Source organism: Hyla sarda, chromosome 4, assembly GCF_029499605.1.
Source record: "Hyla sarda isolate aHylSar1 chromosome 4, aHylSar1.hap1, whole genome shotgun sequence".
Lineage (NCBI taxonomy): Eukaryota > Metazoa > Chordata > Amphibia > Anura > Hylidae > Hyla > Hyla sarda.
This window is the reverse complement of record NC_079192.1, coordinates 358,671,359-358,680,521: the sequence shown is the minus strand read 5'-3', so window position 1 is coordinate 358,680,521 and position 9,163 is coordinate 358,671,359.

Here is a 9,163-nt window from a genome sequence, read left to right as displayed (position 1 = left end):
CCCTCATGGCACTTAATAAGGGATACAGTGAGCCTTAACACCCCACAGGTGTTTAATGACTTTTCGGTAAAGTCAGATGTGGAAATTAACTCTCACTCCTGAGCCTGCGCCCACAGAGCATTTTATGTACACATATGGGGTATTTCCATACTCAGGAGAAATTGTGCTACAAATTTTGGGGGTCTATGTTTCCTTTTACCTCTTGTGCAAATGAAAAGTATGGGGCAAAACCAGCAAATGTAATTTTTTGACAATAACATGATGGAGTAGACCCCAACTTTACCTTTTCATAAGGGGTAAAAGGAGAAAAAGCTCCCCCAAAATTTGTTAGGCAATTTGTCCTGAGTACAGAAATACCCCATATGTGACCCCAAACTGTTGCCTTGAAATAGGACAGCGCTACAAAGTGAGAGAGCACCATGCGCATTTGAGGCCTAAATGAAGGATTTCCATAGGGAGGGACCCGGATGCAAGAATTACATTTAAGTCCTATAACAAAATTACCCTACGGCAGTGTTTGCCAAACAGGGTGCCTCCAGCTGTTGCAAAACTCCCAGTATGCGTGAACAGTCAATGGCTGTCCGGCAATACTAGGAGTTGTTGTTTTGCAAGAGCTGGGGGCTCCGTTTTGGAAACAGTGCCGTACCAGACGTTTTTCCATTTTTATGGGGGGGGGGGGGCAGGGTAAATGTGTAGGGGTATATGTATATGTAGTGTTTTACCCTTTATTTTGTGTAGTGTAGTGTAGTGCAGTGTTTCCCAAACCAGTCCTAAAGGCACACCAACATTCCGGCTTTTTTCAGTTACTCCATTGGAATAGAACAGGGAAAAATTAAAATCCTGGACAGTTGGTGTGCCTTGAGGACTGGGTTGGGAAACACTGGTGTAGTGTTTTTAGGGTACATTCACACGGGCGGGAGTTTTTTTCCGCTGGGAGTTTGAGCAGCAGCAGAAAATTTGCTGCATCTCAAACTTGTAGCGAGAAACTCACTATAAATCCCCCGACCCGTGTGAATGTACCCTGTACATTCACATGAGGGGGGGCAAACCTCCAGCTGTTGGAAAATTTCAACTCCCAGCATGCCCTTTGGCTGTCTGTGCATGCTAGGAGTTGTAGTTTGCAATAGCTGAATGCACACTGGTTGCGAAACACTGAGTTAGGTGACAAACTCAGTGTTTTGCAAAGGTGTGCCTTCAACTGTTGCAATTGCTACAACTCTCAGCATGCATTGACAGCCGAAGGGCATGCTGGAAGTTGTAGTTATGCAACAGCTGGATGCATACTGCTAAAACTCCCAGCATACTCTTTGGCTGTCCGTGCATGCTGGTGGTTGTAGTTATGCAACAGCTGGAGGCACACTGGTTGCGAAACACTGAGTTAGGTAACAAACTCTGTGTTCCGCAACCAGTGTGCTTTCAGCTTTTGCAAAACTACAACTCTCAGCATGCACTTACAGCGGAAGGGCATGCTGGGATGTGTAGTTATGCAACAGCTGGAGGCACACTACTGCAACTCCCAGCATGCCCTTTGGTAGTTTGTGCATGCTGGGGGTTATAGTTATGCAACAGCTGGAGGCACACTCTTTCATAGAAAAAATGTGCCTCCAGATGTTGTATAACTACCACCCTCAGCATGCACAAACTACCAAAGGGCATGTTGGAAATTGTAGTTGTGCCTTCTGCTGTTACATAACAACAACTCCCAGCATGCCCTTTTGTGCATGTTGGGAGTTGTTGCTAAGCAACAGCAGGAGGCCAGCCTTACCTCCTGCTGCTCTGCCAGATCCTGCCTGTCGCCGCTGACTCGCTCTTGGGGCCCCAAACCTGCCGCCAATGGTGGGGATCGGGGGCCCCCACTTCACGTATTTACTCCCGTCAACCGCTCTCTGGAATAGGGGCAGAGCGGGTGCCGTTAGGACCCTCCCAAAGCAAGAGTCCTGATTTGTCGGCCGGTAATGGCCGGTGGACCAGGACGATCGTGAGGTGGCACCAGTGCCACCTCACTCCTGCTGCTAGAGGGTGATAGGCACCTACCACTCTTTTTTTCCGTGTCACCGGGGATCCAATTGACCCAGAATCGCCGCAAATCGCAGGGGGTGTCTGCTGAATGATTTCCCAGTGAGCGGCGGTGACCTGTATTCCCACGAGCGTACAGGTATGCCCTGGGTCCTTAAAGGGGTGCTCCTGTGGAAAACTTTTTTTTTTTTTTAAATCAACTGGTGGCAGAAAGTTAAACAGATTTGTAAATTACGTCTATTAAAAAATCTTAATCCTTCCAGTATTTATTAGCTGAGGAATACTACAGAGGAAATGGTTTTCTTTTTGCAACAAAAAGCTCTCTGCTGACATCATGACCACAGTGATCTCTGCTGACATCTCTGTCCATTTTAAGAACTGTCCAAAGTAGGAGAAAATCCCCATAGAAAACGTGTGCTGCTTTGGACAGTTCCTTAAATGGACAGAGATGTCAGCAAAGAGCACTGTGGTCATGATGTCAGCAGAGAGCTCTGTGTTCCAAAAAGAAAACCATTTCCTCTGTAGTATACAGACTCTAAAAAGTACTGTAAAGATTAAGATTTTTTAATAGAAGTAATTTACAAATCTGTTTAACTTTCTGGCACCAGTTGATTTAAAAAAAAAAAAAAAAAAAGTTTTCCACTGGAGTACCCTTTTAAGTCCTTGGATGGGTTAAAGAAGAAGTTAAAGGTCTGTGAGAACCATAAATCTTGGTTGTTTGTAGGTGACCAAATACTTATTTTACCGAGGAATTTACCAATTAATTCATTAGAAATCCTACAATGTGATTTCCTGTTCCCCTTCCATCTTAATCCCCTTGCACCATTCCCCCTCCCTCTGATCCCCTTTTGCCATATTGGATAATAATGGCACAAGGTGATTAAGATGGAGGGGGGAATAATGGCAAAAGGGGATCAGAGGGAGGCGGGAATAATGACACAAGGGGATTAATATGGAGGGGGGGGTTGATTATCCCCCCCTCCACCTTAATCCCCTTGTGCTATTATTCCTCCTCCATGTTTATCCCCTTGTGCCAATATTCCCACCTCCCTCTGATCCCCTTTTGCCATTTCCCCCCCCCCCTCCAACTTAATCCCCATGTGCTATTATTATCCGATATGGCAAAAAGGGATCAGAGGGAGGCGGAATAATGGCAAAAGGGGATCAGAGGGTTGGGGGAATTATCTAACCCCCCCCCCTCCATATTAATTCCCTTGTGTCATTATTCCGCCTCTTCCATATTAATCCCCATGTGTGAGTTTTCCTCCCTCTGATCCCCTTTTGCCATTCCCCCCCCCCTCTCCATCTTAATCCCCTTGTGCCATTATTATCAGAGGAAGGGGGAATGGTGCAAGAGGATTAAAATGGAAGGGGGAATAATGGCACATGGGGATTAAGATGGAGGGGGGAATAATGGGACAAGGGGATAAAGATGGAGGTGGGAAAATGGTGCAAGAGGATCAGAGGGAGGGAGGAATAATGGCACAAGAGATTAAGATGGAGGGGGAATAATAGCACAAGGGGATTAAGATGGAGGGGGGGGGGGGGAGATTAATGAACCCCCTCATTAATCTCCCCCCCTCCATCTTAATCCCCTTGTGCTATTATTCCCCCTCCATTTTAATTCACTTTTGCCATATTGGATAATAATGGCACAAGGGGATTAAGATGGAGGGGGAATACTGGCAAAAGGGGATCAAAGGGAGGTGGGAATAGTGGGACTGGAGGATTAACACGGAGGGGGAATAATGGCACAAGGGGATTAAGATAGAGGGGAGATGCATTAGTATAAAGGTAAGAACACGCCTTTTGCCCACGGGTACCCCTCGCGCGCAAGTTCCGCGTGAGGGGTTACCCGCGGACATACTTTCAGGCCTTGGGGGTACGGTCGCCGAAAAGGTTGAGAACCACTGCACTAGACCACATTTTACTATAAAAAAAACAAGCAATATCGACTTTCTTTATTACTATTCCATTGAACGTAATAGTAAATGGCCATTAGTGCACGTACACATACATTTTATTTCAATAAAATGAAGCAGTCTGTCATTTATTTGCAGTCAATGACAGTATTTCTAGCCATTAAATAATAATAAATTTTTCAGCAAAAACTGTATTTTTTTTTACAAAAAAACTGCAATTTTTCTGGCTAAAATTTGACCTTACTTTCTCTATCTGAACATAGCCTTACTGTGGATTCTTGATAAATGGTTATTGTTGGGGAAATCATTTTAGCTGCTTAACAAATATATATGATAAAAAATAACAAATCTTTCAAACTTCCGCTTCAGTACCACCGCTATCATATTCCTCCACCAGTCTCTGTTCACATTATACCAGTGATGCCATACTTACTGGCATCTCTGCTGCAATATTAACAGGGGCAGCCACAACTTAATGTAAACAGTGTAACTTGTGTTACTGTAGTTTTTGGCGAGGGACAAGCTATTTTTTTGCACCGGCCCATGAGTTATGAGCTACACCCTTTCATGTATCTTTCATGTCCTCCCTATATTTGTTGGGTTTTACCTGGTTCTTATGCTATTCTCCTACATTCTGAAAACATACTAGTTTAAATAGTTTCCTGTAAAATTAAATGTGGCATATCTAATTGTATCTGTGACAGAGAAATGAAATTGTGAGATTGTGACTATGTTATATACAGCTCTGAAATATATGCAATGAATAAAGAATACTGTATATACTTGATTTTAACCCAACCCAAATATAAGCAGAGGCCTCTAATTTCCCCCCAAAAAACGGGGAAAACTTATTGACTCGAGTATAAGCCTAGGGTGAGAAATACATCATCCATGCCCCTCGGTCATCATCTCGACCCCCCTCATCCCCCTGTCATCATCCAGACCCCCCATCATCCCCCTGTCATCATCCAGACCCCCTCCGTCATCATACAGACCCCCTCATCCCCCCTGTCATCATCCAGACCCCCCCTACGTCATCATACAGACCCCCCCTCTCTTGTTGTCTATTCCCATCCCTAGTTGTAGCTCTGTCGGTCCTTCCCTGTTGCCTAGCATTTGCTTGTCGCCCATCTATGCTGCAAATTCCGAATTCCAGTGGGCAGGGTGAGCCAGTCCAGGCCATCCATCTTGACCGGGACGCCCTCTTCTCCACTCCGGGACGGCCCCGGACTAGTGACGCTACATTGACGACGCGCAGTGACGCCCTTGACGTCCCGAACAGCTGCTGCTTTCTCTGTTTTATTGATTACTAAAGAAAAAATATATAATTTACTTAACACTGTGCTCGGTATATGCATTCTATGGTATTGTGCCAAATAGAGATGAGCGAATTTTTCAAAAATTTGATTCAGCCAATTCACTGTATTTTCCCCCAAAAAAATTCTGTTTGATGCAAATTTTTTTCAATGAATCGCTATTAAAAACAGCTATTTCTGGCCTACAGAGAGCCTCAATAGGGGTGTAGAACACTTTGCTTTGTCCTAACATGCATAAAGAGTGTGCTGCGTTAGTGAAATAATACTGTTATTCAGTATGACATGCAGATTACAGAATCACTGCTGCAGAGCATCAGGATATGGCAGACTTTTTATGTAATTTTCATTTAATTTAATTCTTATTAAATTTTTTTAATTACCCATTCAGGTGAGCATCGAGCTGGCGGTCTGCCGTGAGGTGAGCTACCACCTGTTCCAGTCCCTGCCTCACAGTGCACCCCCCACACTCTGAGTGTCCACTTGAAAAGGGAGGGACTGCAGTACCAGCAACTTGGACAGGAGTACATTCATCTTCTGTTCCATTGGATAAGCTAGAAGTGTCTGCAGTGAAAAAGTTCATACTTCTATCTTGAAATCGAGCTGGCAGTCCTCCGCCAGGCCAGATACCACCTGTTCCAGTCCCTGGCTCTAAGCGCCCCCCTGACTGTGAAAGTGCAAATGTTTCATTTAATCAGTTATGATTCATAGTTATCACTCCAAGCTGTTTCATTGGATTCTTGTGATAATTCCACAGGCAATTTGACGTTGACGACCATAGGGCCTAAGTCTTGAAAAGATTACATCGATTTTTTAAAATTAAAATTTAAGATTTAAATTAGATTCCCTAGTATAATGTCCCAGTGTTTACTTCGAACTAATACTGTATGACCACAATACCCAAACATGGCAGCACAATGACAGAGCCTAGAGGTGGCAGCTGCATGTGGATACCATAATCTGGCTGAATGACACAGCCTGGAGCTGGCGGCAGCATGAGGAGACCATAGGGCCTCACAATCCCTAAGATTAAAAGATGCATTTTAAAACTTAAATTAAAGATTAATGGTAGCTAGTGCTTCCATAATTTTTTTTAGGTAATGTCCAAGGCTCAGCAGCATCAGTAAATCGTATAGTGGCTGAATAGCACAGCCTGGAGCTCGCAGCAGCATGAGGAGACAATAGGGCTTCACAATCCCTAAGATTAAAAGTTAAAACATTTTAAGTAATGCCCCAGGCCAGGCAGCATTAGTGAACCATATAGTGGCAGAATGGCACAGCCTGTAGTTGGCGGCAGCATGTGTAGAACATATAGTGGCTTAAAGGCACAGCCTGGAGTTGGCGGCAGGTGACGAGACCATATAGTGGCTGAATGGCACAGCCTGCAGTCAGGGCTGCCATCAGAAATTTTGTGGCCCCTTACACAGCTCAAGGCTTGTGCCCCCCTCCCATGGCCCACTACCAAGTCTGCCCCCAGTGCCCGCCTGCTATCTTACCCATTGTCTGTGAAAAAAATATTTTAAAACACAGGACAAGAAAAACAAGAGCCCTTTAATTTAAAGAGAAAGGAAGGAGGGAATATCACCATAAATATTACCATCTTACTGTTACTGACCAAATGCTGTGTACTGTGACCCATATTACCAATAATACCAGTATACAAGGAGGAAAATTATCACTATACATATTACCATCATACTGTTACTGACCAAATCCTGTGTACTGAGACCAATTATACCAATAATAATACCAGTATAAATGTGAGAATAATGCCGCCACACCATGACCACCACATAGTGATTGAAATAAAACCACTGAACATAGACCAATATCGCCCCATACAAAGCCCACATAGTAGTGACCCTGGCTCTGCAGTCACTGTGATTACAGTGCAGTAACATCTGCGGACTCACAGGAGGCATCTTCTTGGAGTGGTTATCTTTCCTTTTCTGTCTTGCTCTGACCCTCATGAAGTCTTCTTCCAACCATGACTCCTCTTCACAGAATCTGCCAGACAACAAATATATTATGTTCACACTTTTGCAGCACATTACCCACATGTTCCCTACTCTAAGTGCCCCCAAATAATGCCTTACTTGGTGCCCTGAAAAGTATAAGGAAGTAGTTAAGTGTGTTGGAGAAAAGGGTAGGAGGATAGGGTGGAGGGTAGGTTATTTTAGGTAGAACCCCACCAGTAGGTCAATAATGCCCCTTGTAGGTAATGCCCTCAGTAGTGCTGCCAGGTAGGTTATGTCCCAGTAGGTAGGCAGCAGGTCATGCAGCTAGATAGGTTGTAGTTAATGCCCCCTGCAGGTATGTAATGTCCCCAGTAGGTAGTAAATTATTCCCTCAGGTAGGTAATGCCCCTGAGTAAATAATACTCCCAGGAAATAGTGTCCTGTCCTCCCCCCCCCCCCCCCAGGTAGGTAATGTCCTAGTAGGAAGTACCATCAGTAGGTAGTGCCCCCAGGTAGGTCACGCCTCCAATGGGTAGTTCCACCAGGTAAGTAATGCCCTGGGTAAATAGCAGCCCCTGTGCTGATTGTAAAGGGCCCTCAGCCCATCCTGGCGTCTAAGTGAGTAGGGGGCACGGGGAAGGGGTGTTAGCTGGAAGACCTGGAATAAAGGACTGGCAGCGAGATTGATAGATAGATATGAGATAGATATGAGATAGATATGAGATAGATAGATAGATAGATAGATAGATATGAGATAGATAGATATGTGATAGATAGTTAGATATGAGATAGATAGATAGATAGATAGATATGAGATAGATAGATAGATAGATATGAGATAGATAGATAGATATGAGATAGATAGATAGATATGAGATAGATAGATAGATAGCTATGAGATAGATAGATAGATAGATAGATAGATAGCTATGAGATAGATAGATTGATAATGATGAAGGAAAACAGCACATCCAATTAAAGAAATCCAAAGTAGAACAATCCAATGTGGTACACGCAGAGGCCAGCCCTGGGTCAGGGGTCCATATGTAAATAGGAAGGAATATCCACAGCACACAGGTATCCGTGAAAATTAAAAAGTGATTTATTCCATCAAAATCAAGAGTGTCACAGAATAACGTTTCAACCAGCTCTCCTGGTCTTTTTCAAGCTCGAAAAGGAGCTTGAAAAAGACCAGGAGAGCTGGTTGAAACGTTGTGTTGCGGATATTCCTTCCTAGATAGATAGATATGAAATAGATAGATAAATCCACAAAGGTAATCCAGCCGCACACCAATGAAACATCAGTTTAATGCATCATGAACATGGGCTAATAAAGCACTTTAAACTGAAGCTTCGTTAGTGTGTGGCTGGATTACCTCTGTGGATTTATCTATGCGGCCTGGGACTGGAACTGCTTTGGCCTGCTTGCACCCTGCCACTACAACTTACCTGCTGGTAGTGCTGCCTCTTTGGAGACCACTGTTACAGTGGTGCCCAAACGGTAGCCCTCCAGATATTGCCAAACTACAACTCTCAGCATGCCTCGACTGCCCAGGCATGCTAGGAGTTGTAGTTCTGTAACATCTGTCCCTTCAGATTTAGCAATTTTCATGAAATTTTTGAAAATTGCTGCTCTACTTTGATTTTTTCAAAAAGCAAAAATATGTCCATTTTATGATGCCAACATAAAGTGGACATATTGTATTTGTGAAGAAAAATAAAATTTATTGTGAATATCCATTTTCCTTACAAGTAGAGAGCTTCAAAGTTAGAAAAATGCTAAATTTTCAAAATTTTTCATGAAATTTTGGGATTTTTCACCAAAAAAGGATGCAAGTAACGCCGAAAATTTACCACCAAAATAAAGCAGAATATGTCACGAAAAAACTGTCTCAGAATCAGAATATTCGGTATAAGCGTTTTCGCGTTATTAATTCGTAAAGTGACGGTGGTC